Here is a 16,734-nt window from a genome sequence, read left to right as displayed (position 1 = left end):
TATTTGTTGAATGAATGAATGGATGGAATAATATAAGTTGGTAGAAGATATAAAATATCCCTCATATTTCCTAAGTTATGTAATTGAAGGCAAATAGAACCTGGCTTCATTCATGGGATTTGGTAGAAAGTACTCAGTTGTATAAAGTACCATACATATTAGGTGCAGTTTCCTGTAATAAGTAATTACAAAGCACAAAATAGTGAGTGGGAGAAAATAGGATAAACAAAGATGGCTCTGTGATAAGAAATTTAAATTTAAATATGTTGAATTTAGCTTGAATCAACCACCCATTTACTAAGGCTGGAAAGCTGTGAAGCAAGATATTTAGTCACTAAAATAAAGATACAAAATTTAATTGTGCGGCCTGTCTTAAATGTTTACTTCTAATTCCTTGAGGTTTACTTTGTAACACGACCCAATATTTAGAGACAATCTTTTAAAATGGCACTCACATTATTATATATATGTATACATATATACAAACATCATATATACATGTATACATCATATATATGTTTACTTTTTGCATTTAATTCTAACTTTTTAATCAATAGCTAAAAGAAACTACAAGTTCCATTCAAAATGTGGTATAGATATAGATTCACAAAGAAGACTACTCAGCCATAAAATGGAATGAAATCTTGTCTTTTGCATTAACATGGATGAACCTGTATGACATTAAGTGAAATAAGCCAGGCACAGAAAGAAAAGCACCACATGATCTCACGCATTTGTGGAATCTAAAAAAGCTGGTGTCACAGAAGTAGAGAGTAGAACCGTGGTTGTCAGAGCCTGAGGAGTGGAGGCTAGGGGGGAGATGGGAAAAGACTTATCAGTGGATAAAAAATGGCAGTTAGATAGAAGGAATAAGTTCTGGTGTTCTACAGAACAATAGGGTGACTAAAGTAAACAATATTATGGTATATATTTCAAAATAACTAGAAGAAATAATTCTAAATGTTCTCACCAAAAGGAAATGATAAACGTTTGAGGTGATGGATATCTAAATAGCATGAGCTGATAATTGCCAACATACCTATGTATGGAAATGTAGTACTGCCCCCCCATGAGTATGTATAATTATTGTGCCAATTAAAGTCAAAATAAATGTTAAAAAATAAAGACTTCTGTTCTGATTAATGTGTTGCCCTGGAAGTGATTTTTAAGGTTATTTCTTTAGCACCTATGATAAATTTGAGCTATCTGATGAAAACACTATTCCCTCCAACTAAACTTGGCACTAAGGAATGACTTTATAAAATAGGTATTTACTTAAATACCTATTTACATTCTAAAGTAGAGTTTCTCAATCTCAACAGCATTGACACTTTTGGGCTATAGAAGTATTTATTGTGGGGGACTTCATATGGGGATATTCAGAGATCCATAAAAAGGAAAACAAACAAAAAGATAAAAATTAGTTATCAAATATATAGACTATGAATATTTCCTTGAACTGAGGGCAGATCTCAGATTTAAAACGAATGAACTAAAAAAAAAAAAATGAACTCATTGAAGGTCAGAAAAAAAACACCTAAAATACATGAATTTTCATGTAGCCTTGTAACAATTTTAATCTCTAAGAATTAAGATATTTTCAGGTTTCTAGGCAGCTTATTTAATGGTTTATTTAAAAGGAAAGATGATAAGGTTTACAAAAGTTTCCTTTTCTATCAAAGTGGAAACCAGAATAAAATGGCAGAGCATATTTACTCTATTTTGACGGACCAAGCCAGTGATATCCAAATTTTTCATATATAAAGGCAAAAGAAACAGAAAACAGAAACATGTAATATCTGGGGGTATATTATTTGCAGAAGTTATCTATCCAAAAGAAAATTACATTTCTTAAAGACTTCAAAATACAGAAAAATTGATTGTAAAATAAATCATCAATAGTAGAACGTATAGATGAATGTAAATGAATCACAAAGTGATTATAAATCCAAAAGCAAGTAAGATAGCCTTCTATGTTATTACTGAAGTACAAGGATGGAAGGAAGAATCATTTATAATTATTGCCTCAGAATACAATTTAAAATTATTTCTGTAATTATTGACATTTGGTGGTAATGAAAGAGAAGGGTAATAGAAAATTATTTATTTTATAATACTGATGAATAAGTATTAGTTATAAATTTGCCTTTTAAAACATGAATGCAAAAACTAATGAAAATACATCCCAAATAACAGAGGAAAGGAGTACAATTTAAAAGTCCTGCCATCAAAAATGAGAAATGGCAGAAGAAAAAATAGAAAAATATGCTTAAATATAAAATAATAGGTAAAAAATAATCCAATTAATGTTTTCACCATTAATGTGAATGTGATGGATTCTGCTGTGCTCTAAGGAACTTCAAATCACATTTCTAAATTCCAGTTAAAAGTTGTTAAACAAAGACAATTAGAAGAGTGCTGAAAGGAAAGGTTGAACACAGGATCAGAGCTACATAGAGCAAATGTAAATACAAATATAAGACATGGAGCAACATTAGTATCTAAGAAAATATAATTTAGACCAAAAAACTTTACATGAAAGAATGAGGACATTTTATAATGATAAAGTCTAGAAACCATGTAGCACAAAATATATAAGAAGCACAAAAAACAATGAGTTGAATAACACAGCTTAGAAATGCTAAAGCAAAAATAAAGGTTTTCAAGTTGTATCTCACAAATCCATAATAATAATGGAAGAAAATCCACAACCCTTTTAGTATCAATAGTTGAACTTTATATTCTCTGAGTACAATAGAGTCAAAATAGAATTAACAACAAAATATACACAAGAAATGATAGAGATAAATAGTACTGATTTGGAAGACTGATGCTTGCATTGATGGATAGCTCGATGAATGAAGGGGTAAACAGATAGTTACAACCCCTATAATCTTTAAATAACACTCTTCCAATAAACTAGCAGTTGAAAAATAAGTATTATCACTGAAAGATTATTTAGAAATGAATATGTTGCCTTTCAAAATTTGTGTGATATGATTAAGGTAGTTATTAAAATGAAATTAACCTTCAATATATTTTTTTAATAATGTATTTTATTTATTTATTTATTTTTATTATTATACTTTAGGTTTTAGGGTACATGTGTACAATGTGCAGGTTTGTTACATGTGTATCCATGGGCCATGTTGTTTTGCTGCACCCATTAACTCGTCATTTAGCATTAGGTATATCTCCTAATGCTGTCCCTCCCCCCTACCCCCACCCTACAACAGTCCCCATAGTATGATGTTCCCCTTCCTGTGTCCATGAGTTCTCATTGTTCAATTCCCACCTATGAGTGAGAACATGCGGTGTTTGGTTTTTTGACCTTGTGATAGTTTACTGAGAATGATGTTTTCCAGTTTCATCCATGTCCCTACAAAGGACATGAACTAATCATTTTTTGTGGCTGCATAGTATTCCCTGGTGTATATGTGCCGCATTTTCTTAATCCAGTCTATCGTTGGACATTCGGGTTCGTTCCAAGTCTTTGCTATTGTGAATAGTGCTGCAATAAACATATGTGTGCATGTGTCTTTATAGCAGCATGACTTATAGTCCTTTGGGTATATACACAGTAATGGGATGGCTGGGTCAAATGGTATTTCTAGTTCTAGATCCCTGAGCAATCACCACACTGACTTCCACAATGGTTGAACTAGTTTACAGTCCCACCAACAGTGTAAAAGTGTTCCTATTTCTCCACATCCTCTCCAGCACCTGTTGTTTCCTGACTTTTTAATGATGGCCATTCTAACTGGTGTGAGATGGTATCTCACTGTGGTTTTGATTTGCATTTCTCTGATGGCCAGTGATAATGAGCATTTTTTCATGTGTTTTTTGGCTGCATAAATGTCTTCTTTTGAGAAGTGTCTGTTCATGTCCTTTGCCCACTTTTTGATGGGGTTGTTTGTTTTTTTCTTGTAAATTTGTTTGAGTTCATTGTAGATTCTGGATATTAGCCCTTTGTCAGATGAGTAGGTTGAAAAATTTTCTCCCATTCTGTAGGTTGCCTGTTCATTCTGATGGTAGTTTCTTTTGCTGTGCAGAAGCTCTTTAGTTTACTTAGATCCCGTTTGTCAATTTTGGCTTTTGTTGCCATTGCTTTTGGTGTTTTAGACATGAAGTCCTTGCCCATGCCTATGTCCTGAATGGTATTGCCTAGGTTTTCTTGTAGGATTTTAATGGTTTTACGTCTAACATTTAAGTCTTTAATCCCTCTTGAATTAATTTTTGTATAAGGTGTAAGGAAGGGATCCAGTTTCAGTTTTCTACATATGGCTAGCCAGTTTTCCCAGCACCACTTATTAAATAGGGAATCCTTTCCCCATTTCTCGTTTTTGTGAGGTTTGTCAAAGATCAGATAGTTGTAGATATGCGGCATTATTTCTGAGGGCTTTGTTCTGTTCCATTGATCTATGTCTCTGTTGTGGTACCAGTACCATGCTGTTTTGGTTACTGTAGCCTTGTAGTATAGTTTGAAGTCAGGTAGCGTGATGCCTCCAGCTTTGTTCTTTTGGCTTAGGATTGACTTGGCGATGCGGGCTCTTTTTTGGTTCCATATGAACTTTAAAGTAGTTTTGTCCAATTCTGTGAAGAAAGTCATTGGTAGCTTGATGGGGATGGCATTGAATCTATAAATTACCTTGGGCAGTATGGCCATTTTCACAATATTGATTCTTCCAACCCATGAGCATGGAATGTTCTTCCATTTGTTTGTATCTTCTTTTATTTCATTGAGCAGTGGTTTGTAGTTCTCCTTAAAGAGGTCCTTCACATCCCTTGTAAGTTGGATTCCTAGGTATTTTATTCTCTTTGAAGCAATTGTGAATGGGAGTTCACTCATGATCTGGGTCTCTGTTTGTCTGTGATTGGTGTACAAGAATGCTTGTGATTTTTGTACATTGATTTTGTATCCTGAGACTTTGCTGAAGTTGCTAATCAGCTTAAGGAGATTTTGGGCTGAGACAATGGGGTTTCCTAGATATACAATCATGTCATCTGCAAACAGGGACAATTTGACTTCCTCTTTTCCTAATTGAATACCCTTTATTTCCTTCTCCTGCCTGATTGCCCTGGCCAGAACTTCCAGCACTATGTTGAATAGGAGTGGTGAGAGAGGGCATCCCTGTCTTGTGCCAGTTTTCAAAGGGAATGCTTCCAGTTTTTGCCCATTCAGTATGATATTGGCTGTGGATTTGTCATAGATAGCTCTTATTATTTTGAGATACGTCCCATCAATACCTAATTTATTGAGAGTTTTTAGCATGAAGAGTTGTTGAATTTTGTCAAAGGCCTTTTCTGCATCTATTGAGATAATCATGTGGTTTATGTCTTTGGTTCTGTTTATATGCTGGATTACATTTATTGATTTGCGTATGTTGAATCAGCCTTGTATCCCAGGGATGAAGCCCACTTGATCATGGTGGATAAGTTTTTTGATGTGCTGCTGGATTCAGTTTGCCAGTATTTTATGGAGGATTTTTGCATCAATGTTCATCAAGGATATTGGTCTGAAATTCTCTTTTTTGGTTATGTCTCTGCCAGGCTTTGGTATCAGGACGATACTGGCCTCATAAAATGTGTTAGGGAGGATTCCCTCTTTTTCTATCGATTGGAATAGTTTCAGAAGGAATGGTACCAGTTCCTCCTTGTACCTCTGGTAGAATTCGGCTGTGAATGCATCAGGTCCTGGACTCTTTTTGGTTGGTAAGCTATTGATTATTGCCACAATTTCAGAGCCTGTTATTGGTCTATTCAGAGATTCAACTTGTTCCTCGTTTAGTCTTGGGAGGGTGTATTTGTCGAGGAATTTATCCATTTCTTCTAGATTTTCTAGTTTATTTGCACAGAGGTTTTTGTAGTATTCTCTGATGGTAGATTGTATTTCTGTGGGATCGGTGGTGATATCCCCTTTTTCATTTTTTATTGCATCTATTTGATTGTCCTCTCTTTTCTTCTTTATTAGTCTTGCTAGTGGTCTATCAATTTTGTTGATCTTTTCAAAAAACCAGCTCCTGGATTCATTAATTTTTTAAGGGTTTTTTGTGTCTCTATTTCCTTCAGTTCTGCTCTGATTTTAGTTATTTCTAGCCTTCTGCTAGCTTTTGAATGTGTTTGCTCTTGCTTTTCTAGTTCTTTTAATTGTGATGTTAGGGTGTCAATTTTGGATCTCTCCTGCTTTCTCTTGTGGGCATTTAGTGCTATAAATTTCCCTCTACACACTGCTTTGAATGTGTCCCAGAGATTCGGATATGTTGTGTCTTTGTTCTCGTTGGTTTCAAAGAACATGTTTATTTCTGCCTTCATTTCATTATGTACCCAATAGTTATTCAGGAGCAGGTTGTTCAGTTTCCATGTAGTTGAGCGGTTTTGAGGGAGTTTCTTAATCGTGAGTTGTAGTTTAATTGCACTGTGGTCTGAGAGAGAGTTTGTTATAATTTCTGTTCTTTTACATTTGCTGAGGAGAGCTTTACTTCCAACTATGTGGTCAATTTTGGAATAGGTGTGGTGTGGTGCTGAAAAAAATGTGTATTCTGTTGATTTGGGGTGGAGAGTTCTGTAGATGTCTATTAGGTCCACTTTATGCAGAGCTGAGTTCAATTCCTGGATATCCTTGTTAATTTTCTGTCTCGTTGGTCTGTCTAATGTTGACAGTGGGGTGTTAAAAATCTCCCATTATTATTGTGTGGGAGTTTAAGTCCCTTTGTAGGTCACTCAGGACTTGCTTTATGAATCTGGGTGCTCCTGTGTTGGGTGCATATATAGTTAGCTCTTCTTGTTGAATTGATCCCTGTACTGTTATGTAATGGCCTTCTTTGTCTCTTTTGATCTTTGTTGGTTTAAAGTCTATTTTATCAGAGACTAGGATTGCAACCCCTGCCTTTTTTTGTTGTCCATTTGCTTGATAGATCTTCCTCCATCCCTTTATTTTGAGTCTATGTCTATCTCTGCACGTCAGATGGGTTTCCTGAATACAGCACACTGATGGGTCTTGACTCCTTATGCAGTTTGCCAGTCTGTGTCTTTTAATTGGAGCATTTAGCCCATTTACATTTAAAGTTAATATTGTTATGTGCGAATTTGATCCTGTCATTATGATGTTAGTTGGTTATTTTGCTCGTTAGTTGATGCAGTTTCTTCCTAGCCTCGATGGTCTTTACAATTTGGCATGTTTTTGCAGTGGCTGGTACTGGTTGTTCCTTTCCATGTTTAGTGTTTCCTTCAGGAGCTCTTTTAGGGCAGGCCTGGTGGTGACAAAATCACTCAGCATTTGCTTATCTGTAAAGTATTTTATTTCTCCTTCACTTATGAAGCTTAGTTTGGCTGGATATGAAATTCTGGGTTGAAAATTCTTTTCTTTAAGAATGTTGAATATCAGCCCCCACTCTCTTCTTGCTTGTAGAGTTTCTGCCGAGAGATCAGCTGTTAGTCTGATGGGCTTCCCTTTGTGGGTAACCTGACCTTTCTCTCTGGCCGCCCTTAACATTTTTTCCTTCATTTCAACTTTGGTGAATCTGACAATTATGTGTCTTGGAGTTGCTCTTCTCGAGGAATATCTTTGTGGCATTCTCTGTATTTCCTGAATCTGAATGTTGGCCTGCCTTGGTAGATTGGGGAAGTTCTCCTGGGTAATATCTTGCAGAGTGTTTTCCAACTTGGTTCCATTCTCCCCGTCATTTTCAGGTACACCAATCGGACGTAGGTTTGTTCTTTTCACATCGTCCCAAATTTCTTGGAGGCTTTGTTCATTTCTTTTAAATCTTTTTTCTCTAAACTTCCCTTCTCACTTCATTTCATTCATTTCTTCTTCCATCACTGATACCCTTTCTTCCAGTTGATCACATTGGCTACTGAGACTTCTGCAGTCTTCGCGTAGTTCTCCATACTTGGCTTTCAGCTCCATCAGCTCCTTTAAGCCCTTCTCTCCATTGGTTAGTCTAGTTATCCATTAGTCTAATTTTTTTTCAAAGTTTTTAACTTCTTTGTTATTGTTTTGAATTTCCTCTCAAAGCTCAGAGTAGTTTGATCGTCTGAAGCCTTCTTCTCTCAAGTCGTCAAAATCATTCTCCGTACAGCTTTGTTCCGTTGCTGGTGAAGAACTGCGTTGCTTTGGAGGAGGAGAGTTGCTCTGCTTTTTAGAGTTTCCAGTTTTTCTGCTCTGTTTTTTCCCCATCTTTGTGGTTTTATCTACTTTTGGTCTTTGATGATGGCGATGTACAGATGGGTTTTTGGTGTGGATGTCCTTTCTGTTTGTTAGTTTTCCTTCTACCAGACAGGACCCTCAGTTGTAGGTCTGTTGGAGTTTGCTAGAGGTCCACTCCAGACCCCGTTTGGCTGGTGTCAGCAGTGGTGGGTGCAGAACAGCAGATTTTTGTGAGACCACAAATTCAGCTGTCTGATCGTTCCTCTGGAAGTTTTGTCTCAGAGGAGTACCCGACCGAGTGAGGTGTCAGTCTGTCCCTACTGGGGGGTGCCTCCCAGTTAGGCTGCTCATGGGTCAGGGACCCACTTTAGGAGGCAGTCTGTCCGTTCTCAGATCTCCAGCTGTGTGCTGGGAGAACCGCTACTCTCTTCAAAGCTGTCAGTCAGACAGGGACATTAAGTCTGCAGAGTTTCCTGCTGAATTTTTGTTTGTCTGTACCCTGCCCCCAGAGGTGGAGCCTACAGAGGCAGGCAGGCCTCCTTGAGCTGTGGTGGGCTCCACCCTGTTCGAGCTTCCTGGCTGCTTTGTTTACCTAAGCAAGCCTGGGCAATGTGGGGCGCCCCTCCCCCAGCCTGGCTGCAGCCTTGCAGTTTGATCTCAGACTGCTGTGCTAGCAATTGGTGAGACTCCATGGGCAGGTGCGGGACACAATCTCCTGGTGTGCTGTTTTCCAGGCCCGTTGGAAAAGCGCAGTATTAGGGTGGGACTGACCTGATTTTCCAGGTGCCGTCTGTTACCCCTTTTTTGACTAGGAACGGGAACTCCCTGACCCCTTGCGCTTCCCGAGTGAGGCAATGCCTCCCCCTGCTTCGGCTGGTGCACAGCGCGCTGCACCAACTGTCCTGCACCCACTATTTGGCACTCCCTGGTGAGATGAACCCGGTACCTCAAACGGAAATGCAGAAATCACCCATCTTCTGTGTCGCTCACTCTGGGAGCTGTAGACTGGAGCTGTTCCTATTAGGCCATCTTGGCTCCACCCCCTTCAATATATTTATTAAAAAGCAAACAAAATTAAAAATAATTGAACTTAAGCATTCCACCAAAAAACAGTTATGAGACAGAATCTTTTTATAGGGGTTTAGATAGAGATGATGATAGACAATTAAGCTCAGGCTACCATGTTTCAAAAGAAGTCATTTTGTTAGATTAAATAAATGATTACTGCCATAAGTTGTTGAAGAAATTTTAAATGGTAACCTAAATGTCCTGTAATGCCACTTGCTGGTGCTAAACACACACACACACACACACACACAGATTTTTTTCTAGTGACATAAAATAAGGATAGCATGTTTACTTTCTGCTGTTTCATTTTGATATATTTTAATTTTCCTATTATCTGAATGTACTACTTCATGATTAGGGTTTTAGAGTAAGCCTATTTTGAATAAGCTAAGAATAAACTTTGTTGAAGAAAACTGAAATCCTGCTCTGGAAAATAGGAAAATCTGACATAATTTTAAAAAAGAAGAGTTTGTTAGAGTACATTACTAATCTTAGATCTCCCCTCATTTACAGTTGCCAAGGCTTTTAAAGGCAAGATAAAATTTCCTAATTGAATGAACATTCATCTCTGACTGATACTGACTGAGGGAACATGAGATGAACTCAGGAACAGTGTGTGCTCCATTTTCCACAGTCCCCCCACCAGAGCTATACACACATGTCAATTTATTTATAACAATGTAAATACCACATTTTAGCCAGAGGGTGTGATGTGTCCAATTGGGCAAATGTTCAGTCATAGTCTAAGAAGAAGATGGGGAGCTGGCTTTCAGAGGACCTCTGAATATCTTTTTTGTTTCTTTAGGGAATGCATTATATTTATTCCAATAATTTTCTCTTTCACCTATAAGCAAGATTTGAAGAAAATAGATAAAAAATAAAATTTTCTCCTATTACCATGCAGGTTATTGCTCTTTCTTTTTGTTTTCATTTTGTTTTGGTTGTTCTGCTTTATTTTTGCTTCTTGGATAGCACTTAATATTTCCAAGGATCTCTTCTTAAGCACATAAGAGTCAAATGGCTTTAGCAGAGAGGATGAACTGGATAATTATCAGTGCCATGCTTCAATTCAAAGCAGTTTCCTAGTGTTTTTCACCAGAAATTTGAGAAAGCTCCATTTGAGAATCATTTCTGTGTAAGCTGGTTGTGGTTTTTCAATGCCAGGGATGACAAAGGTGAAATTAATGCACCCAGCTGCTTCCCACGTGCTGGGCTTACAGAGGACAGTTTCCAACTTCCTTTGCCTGCTAGGCCCTCCCCTGTATCACTCCCTTCCATCTCCCTTTCTGAGAATGACAGTCCTGGCTCAGTCTCAGTGACCTGGGGTAACTGCCATGAAGCAACTTTTGATAAGAAACAGGATGTACAATGGTTCCTCTGAAATAACATTGGATTAAAAGTTCACCTTCCCGTGCCATATGCCAGGCATAGCACTAGATGCAGACATCTGACTATATCATCAATTTTACAATTACCTGATGAAGTAAATACGACAGCAAGAAATGAAACAAATCTTTGAAAGGATGGAGAACATTCCCGTTATCAAATTACCAGCTGGGTAATTAGTGAGCTGCTGGTAGGGGAAAGAATTTTGAAGTCAGATTTTTCTGCCTCAGCATCTTATCTTTTTTCTTGTACTTCAGGCCATGTTGCAGAGTAAGAGGGTGAGAGAGAGAAAGAGGACGCTGGAAAGTCTTAGGCTACATAGTGCCCCCTTTCTGCCACACACACAGAAAAATCCAAGACCAAATCCCTAGAACCTGTAAATAGCTGCTTATAGTACATGGCAAAAAAAAAAAATAGAAGAAAAGAAAAAAAGAAAGAAGGAAAGGAAGAAAGAAAGAGAGAAAGAGAGAAAGAAAGAAAGGAAGAAGGAAGGAAGGGGAAGGAAGGAGGAAGGAAGGAAGGAAGGAAGAGGAAAGAAAGCAACAAACAACAACAACAACAAAAAAGTGCAGATATAATTTTAGGACACAGACTTTAATATAGGGTAATTTTTAGGTTACAGACTTCAAAGTAGGGATTTTTTTTTTTTTTTTTAATTATCTGGAGAGACACAATCTGATCACATGGGCCCTTCAAAGCAGGGAATTTTCCCTGCCTGGTGTCAGAGAGATGTGGTGAAAGAGGAAGGCAGAAGGGGAAGTCATAGAGCTTCCAAATATGAGAACCATTCAACTTCCACATGCCTCTGCTGGTTCTAGATAGGAGGTGGCCACAAACAAGGACTGGGAAGAGAATTCTAGGAAATATAACCAGTTCCCAGCTGACAGAGTACAAGGAGATGGGAACCTCATGCCTACAACCACAAGAAACTGAATTCTGTCAATAGCTTCATCCTTTCCCACTGTCTCTGGTAAGAAGCCCCACTGTTCTGACACCTCAATTTTAATACAGAGAAACTGAGGCAGAGTGGAGACGAAGCTCAGTTTCAAGTCACCCCCACTAGTGGAGTCTTTTATGCATTCTCACTGATCACAGAACTCACACCACTACCTCACTTACATCACCATTTAAACATGTCTTTACTTAAAGAATTCCAGGAACTGGCCTTAGGAGATAACCAAGTTTGCAGAGTGTCCCACCTCAGAAAGGAATGCAGCCTTGTTGCCACTGGCCAGACCACCAGAGGGTTCATTACTCAACCATTGCAACCAGATAATGCTAGCCTGTGCTCTACCCTTTATGTGCTTTGCAGCCCAACTTGCATGTCAGTTCCCATGTTTTGCCTAACAAAAAAGCCCTACAGCTCTTCTAGTGGAATTAGGGAATTCTCTCTCTTTCTCTCTTGCTGTCTCCCTTATGCCCTGGCACAAGCTCCAATGAAGACTTCTCTGGGAAAACTCTTTTTGCCTCACATCAAAGAACCTGTTGCCAGTAATGAGACGAGTGTCAGACTTTGGACCTATGTATTTAAGGTGGTAAGTCTATAGTCATGTGTTACGTACAGCAGGACTAGAAAACTAATAAAGGCAGTTAGTTGAACACAGATATGCACACGCTCACACACACATGTTTTTTAACACTTCAAATTAAGGAATATTGATGCTTAATTGCGGTAGCAACTTGACTTTTGAGCTCCCAAAGCAGACAAATTAGGCACACCTAAATTGCAAGCCTAAATCTTAAAATGAACAAGTATCTTAAATATACCACCTAATATTCTGTATGTTCCCCATCTCTCTTCACTCATAAACACAAAGCAAGAGTAGGTACTCAGTAAAAGAAGAAATTTGTACGATTTCTCCTCTTTTATTTATTTAAAGACTTTTTAAGAGGAAACAAAATATATGCAAATAAATAACTTCATAGTGATTTTTAAAACCATGGCACATAGCATCGTTAAAAGCATCCTTGAAAGCCTTAACCACAGTGTCATGGTGTAAAATTATCTATGTGCATTTTTACCTCTTCTCCCTTGGGTATCATCTCCTAATCTGGGAACATGGCACATGCAAAGAGCATTTTACCAGGAAAATCAAAGCTCTGAAAATGTGCAATGGAAAAGAAAACATCTTGGAATTGCTTTTATTTTAGTGCTGTGATAAAAAATTTTTTCCAGTCACCCTCATTGATGTTCAGATGATTGAATTAAGTTGAGACATTCTGGTCAGGAGGTGAAAACAACCATGGGTGTTATTGGCTCCCATCGGAAAGTTCACTGTCCCAACATGACATGATCCCTGAGTCAAGCCCAAAACATGCGCCACGCTGTCCCTGTAGCTCAGAGCTCACCAGCTGACCACAGCTGGAATTTGTAGGCCAGTAGAAAGCAGGGAAAAGGAGGTAGGCACTGAGCTATTTTGTAGCCTGGAGGCGGCCTGCAATTGCCAAGGATAATAGCATGGCAAACACTTTGCTACTGACAGCCTGGATTCAACTTTCTCACCATAATTCTGCCAAACAAGGCTGGTAAAAGTTCAGAAAGCACTACTAGGAATAATTAAGGCAATGGAGGATTTATTTTGTATGGAGAGATTAAAGGAATTTTACATGTGTTACTTGGCTGTGCAAACATGAAATGGGAATACGAAAATTATCAACAAATATTTGAACAGTTTAAATTATTGGGAGGGAGATGTGAACGTTAAGTAATAAGGCATGATATTGTGCCACCATGCATCCACCCTAAGAGAAATACATTAAAAAAAAACCATTTCAGATGAAAACTAATAGAAAAAGGTGCAAAGATTAAACACTACATTTCCACATGAAGGGGAAGATTAAATGATATCATCAGAGTTCTCCAAGTCTTAGTCCCTCTGAGATAGGTGGCAGAATGTAAACACAATGTTGTTTTTTAGACAGAAAGACTCCGTGTGTGTGCATATGAATGCACTTAGCATTGTATCATGGGGTAAGCCAGAATGTATTATTTTTTAACTTTTATTTTGAGGTAAAGCTGATTCATTGTGTCCATAAGACACTCAGAGAACACTCTTGCCATTTCCAGGCAAGCTGAAAGCTGGTACAGCATTAGCAAGTTACTGCTGAGAAAGAGATCATGTGTCCCTCAAAAGTGTGTGCTCCATCAATTCCCCCCAAACTAGGTGGCAAAGCAGATTCATTTTTCTCCTAATCATCTTGCTCCAGTGCGAAGTTCCTCATCCTTAGTGGGGAGTACCAGATGTGCTGATGTAAAAAATGAACAGGCCAGTCACAGTGGCTCACACCTGTAATCCCAGCACTTTGGGAGGCTGAGATGGGTGAATCAATTAAGGTCAAGGAGTTCAAGATGAGCCTGGCCAACATGGTGAAACCCCACCTCTACCGAAAAAATACAAAAATTAGCCAGGTGTGGTGGTGGGCGCCTGTAGTCCCAGCTACTCGGGAGGCTGAGACAGGAGAATCCCTTGAACCGAGGAGGTGGAGGCTGTAGTGAGCTGAAATTGTGCCACTGCACTCCAGCCTGGGGAATAGAGCAAGATTCTGTCTCAAAAAAAAAAAAAAAGTGTTTTATTTTCCTTACTTTCCTACAACTTCCTCAACATATAAAAGAATACACACAGTAACACTGGAAAGCCAAACAGTAGAGGGTCCCCACCACAGAACAAAATTGCATGAGCCGAGGTCCAAAACCAAATTTTTACCTCTTCCCTCTCCTCCCATGAGTACCATTCCACTGTTTACATCATAAGACACTAGGGAATATGGTTGCTGTTTCCTTGGGTAATCCGTTCTCAAGAACTTGCAGAACGGACCTCAGATTAGCATGCCACACATCATTTAAAAACCAAGAAAAACAATAGTTGGCTTCCAAGTAAAGACAAGAAGAAAGAAATCAATTTTAAAATTTCATTTAGGAGCAGTAAGTTCAGGACTCAGTGATCATACTTAACAGCAATGTACTATGTGCTAAAAAAGTAGATTTTAAGTGCTGTCACCACAAAAATGGTAAGTGTGTGAGGAAATGGGATATGATAATTAGCCTGATTCTGCCATTCCATAGTGTCTAGATATATATCCAATATATATGTTGGATATATATTGTACATGTTGTACAGCATAAATATATACAATTCAGCTGGGTGTGGTGGCTCACGCCTGTAACCCCAGCACTTTGGGAGGCTGAGGCGGGTGGATCACAAGGTCAGGAGATCGAGACCATCCTGACTAACATGGTGAAACCCTGTCTCTACTAAAAATACAAAAAAATAAAAATTAGCCTGGCGTGGTGGCAGGCGCCTGTAGTCCCAGCTACTTGGGAGGCTGAGGCAGGAGAATGGTGTGAACCCGGGAGGCAGAGCTTACAATGAGCCGAGATCACACCCCTGCATTCCAGCCTGGGCAACAGAGCAAGACTCCATCTCAAAAAAAAAAAAAAAAAAAAAAAAAAAGACTATATATATATATATATACATACACAATTCTATTTGTCAATTAAACATAAATAAATAAAATTAAATTGATGTAAAGTACATAAATTATTATATTAATAAGAACTCATGCTCTCTTTCCCTTGAGTGTGCCACTGAAGATCCTGGTGTTGCCATGGGCTGCCGCCCGGCCCGTTGTTACTGGTATTGTAAGAACAAGACATATCCAAAGTCTCGCTTCTGCCAAGGTGTCCCTGATGCCAAGATTCGCATCTTTGACCTGGGGCAGAAGAAGGTAAAAGTGGATGAGTTTCCGCTTTATGGCCACATGGTGTCAGATGAATTTGAGCAGCTGTCCTCTGAAGCCCTGGAGGCTGCCCGAATTTGTGCCAATAAGTACATGGTAAAAAGCTGTGGCAAAGATGGCTTCCATATCTGGGTGTGGCTCCACTCCTTCCACGTCATCCACATCAACAAGATGTTGTCCTGTGCTGGGGCTGACAGGCTCAAATAGGCATGCGAGGTGCCTTTGGAAAGCCCCAGGGCACTGTGGCCAGGGTTTGCATTGGCCAAGTTATCATGTCCATCCACACCAAGCTACAGAACAAGGAGCATGTTATTGATGCCCCACGCAGAGCCAAGTTCAAGTTCCCTGGCCGCCAGAAGATCCACATCTCAAAGAAGTGGGGCTTCACCAAGTTCAATGCTGATGAATTTGAAGACATGGTGGCTGAGAAGCGGCTCATCCCAGATGGCTGTGGGGTCACGTACATCCCTAGTCATGGCCCTCTGGACAAGTGGCAGGCCCTGCACTTATGAGGGCTTCCACCGTGCTGCCCCCTTTTAATACTCACCAATAAATCCTACTTCCTGTCCATCTAAAAAATAAAAATGAATAAATAAATAGAATTCATGAACATGTTTGTTCCTAGGCAACCTCAGTGCTTTAAATTGCTCTGAGATCCTCTAGTTGAACACTAACGTGTTTAAACTTTATCTCATGCTGTATACCATATGTCCTACTCACATTATAGATTAGGAGGCTCTGGCCTACACAGCGAGCATCTAAGAGTGTTAGATTACATTTAGTGTGGTGTTAACCCAAGGGATCCCATGTTCGTCATCAATGTACTGCCATTTTGCTGAAGAGAAAGAATATGCAATCAATAAACTATGGACAACTTCAAGCAATGAAAATATGAATGAGCCATTAAATACAGCACTTTCCTTAAAACTTAAAATGACCAGTGAATTGTGTTTGTCAAGAAAGGAAATTTTGATAAATGGAAAATTGACCTCATAACAATATTTCAAGTTATTTATTTATTTACTTATTTATTTTTGTATTTGATAAAGTTGCTGTGATTTCAAAACATTTTTGGGGACATTTCTTCCAATACTTCCTTTTGTATCGAAAGAGGGAAAGAGAAAGAGAGAAAGAACATTTGAAAACTTCAGAAAGTGGAACCTGACAGCCACCTCTCTACAGAAAGGTAAAGGAATGAACCCTCTGGAAAGTTCATTCAGCATGGCAATGATGGATTATTATGTTTTCATGTTATTAATATATTAGAGATGGCCTCACACTTCATAAATTAGTATCTGTATTATTCAGAGTCACCTTTCCTGTTACTTTTTCTCACTAACCGACAAATACACTATGCTTCATTTATTTATTTTAAATATTTTAAAGTATTTAAA

General features: G+C 38.6%; 1 pseudogene; it reads left to right on the top strand.

Moving 5' to 3' along the window:
• Positions 1-15,196: 15,196 nt before the first annotated feature.
• On the top strand, positions 15,197-15,915 carry LOC100593322 (annotated as a pseudogene).
• The last annotated feature ends 819 nt before the right edge of the window (positions 15,916-16,734 follow it).

The sequence above is a fragment of the Nomascus leucogenys genome, chromosome 25, assembly GCF_006542625.1.
Source record: "Nomascus leucogenys isolate Asia chromosome 25, Asia_NLE_v1, whole genome shotgun sequence".
NCBI lineage: Eukaryota > Metazoa > Chordata > Mammalia > Primates > Hylobatidae > Nomascus > Nomascus leucogenys.
Note: the sequence above shows the minus strand (reverse complement) of the source record. Positions and strands in the feature narration are given on the sequence as shown.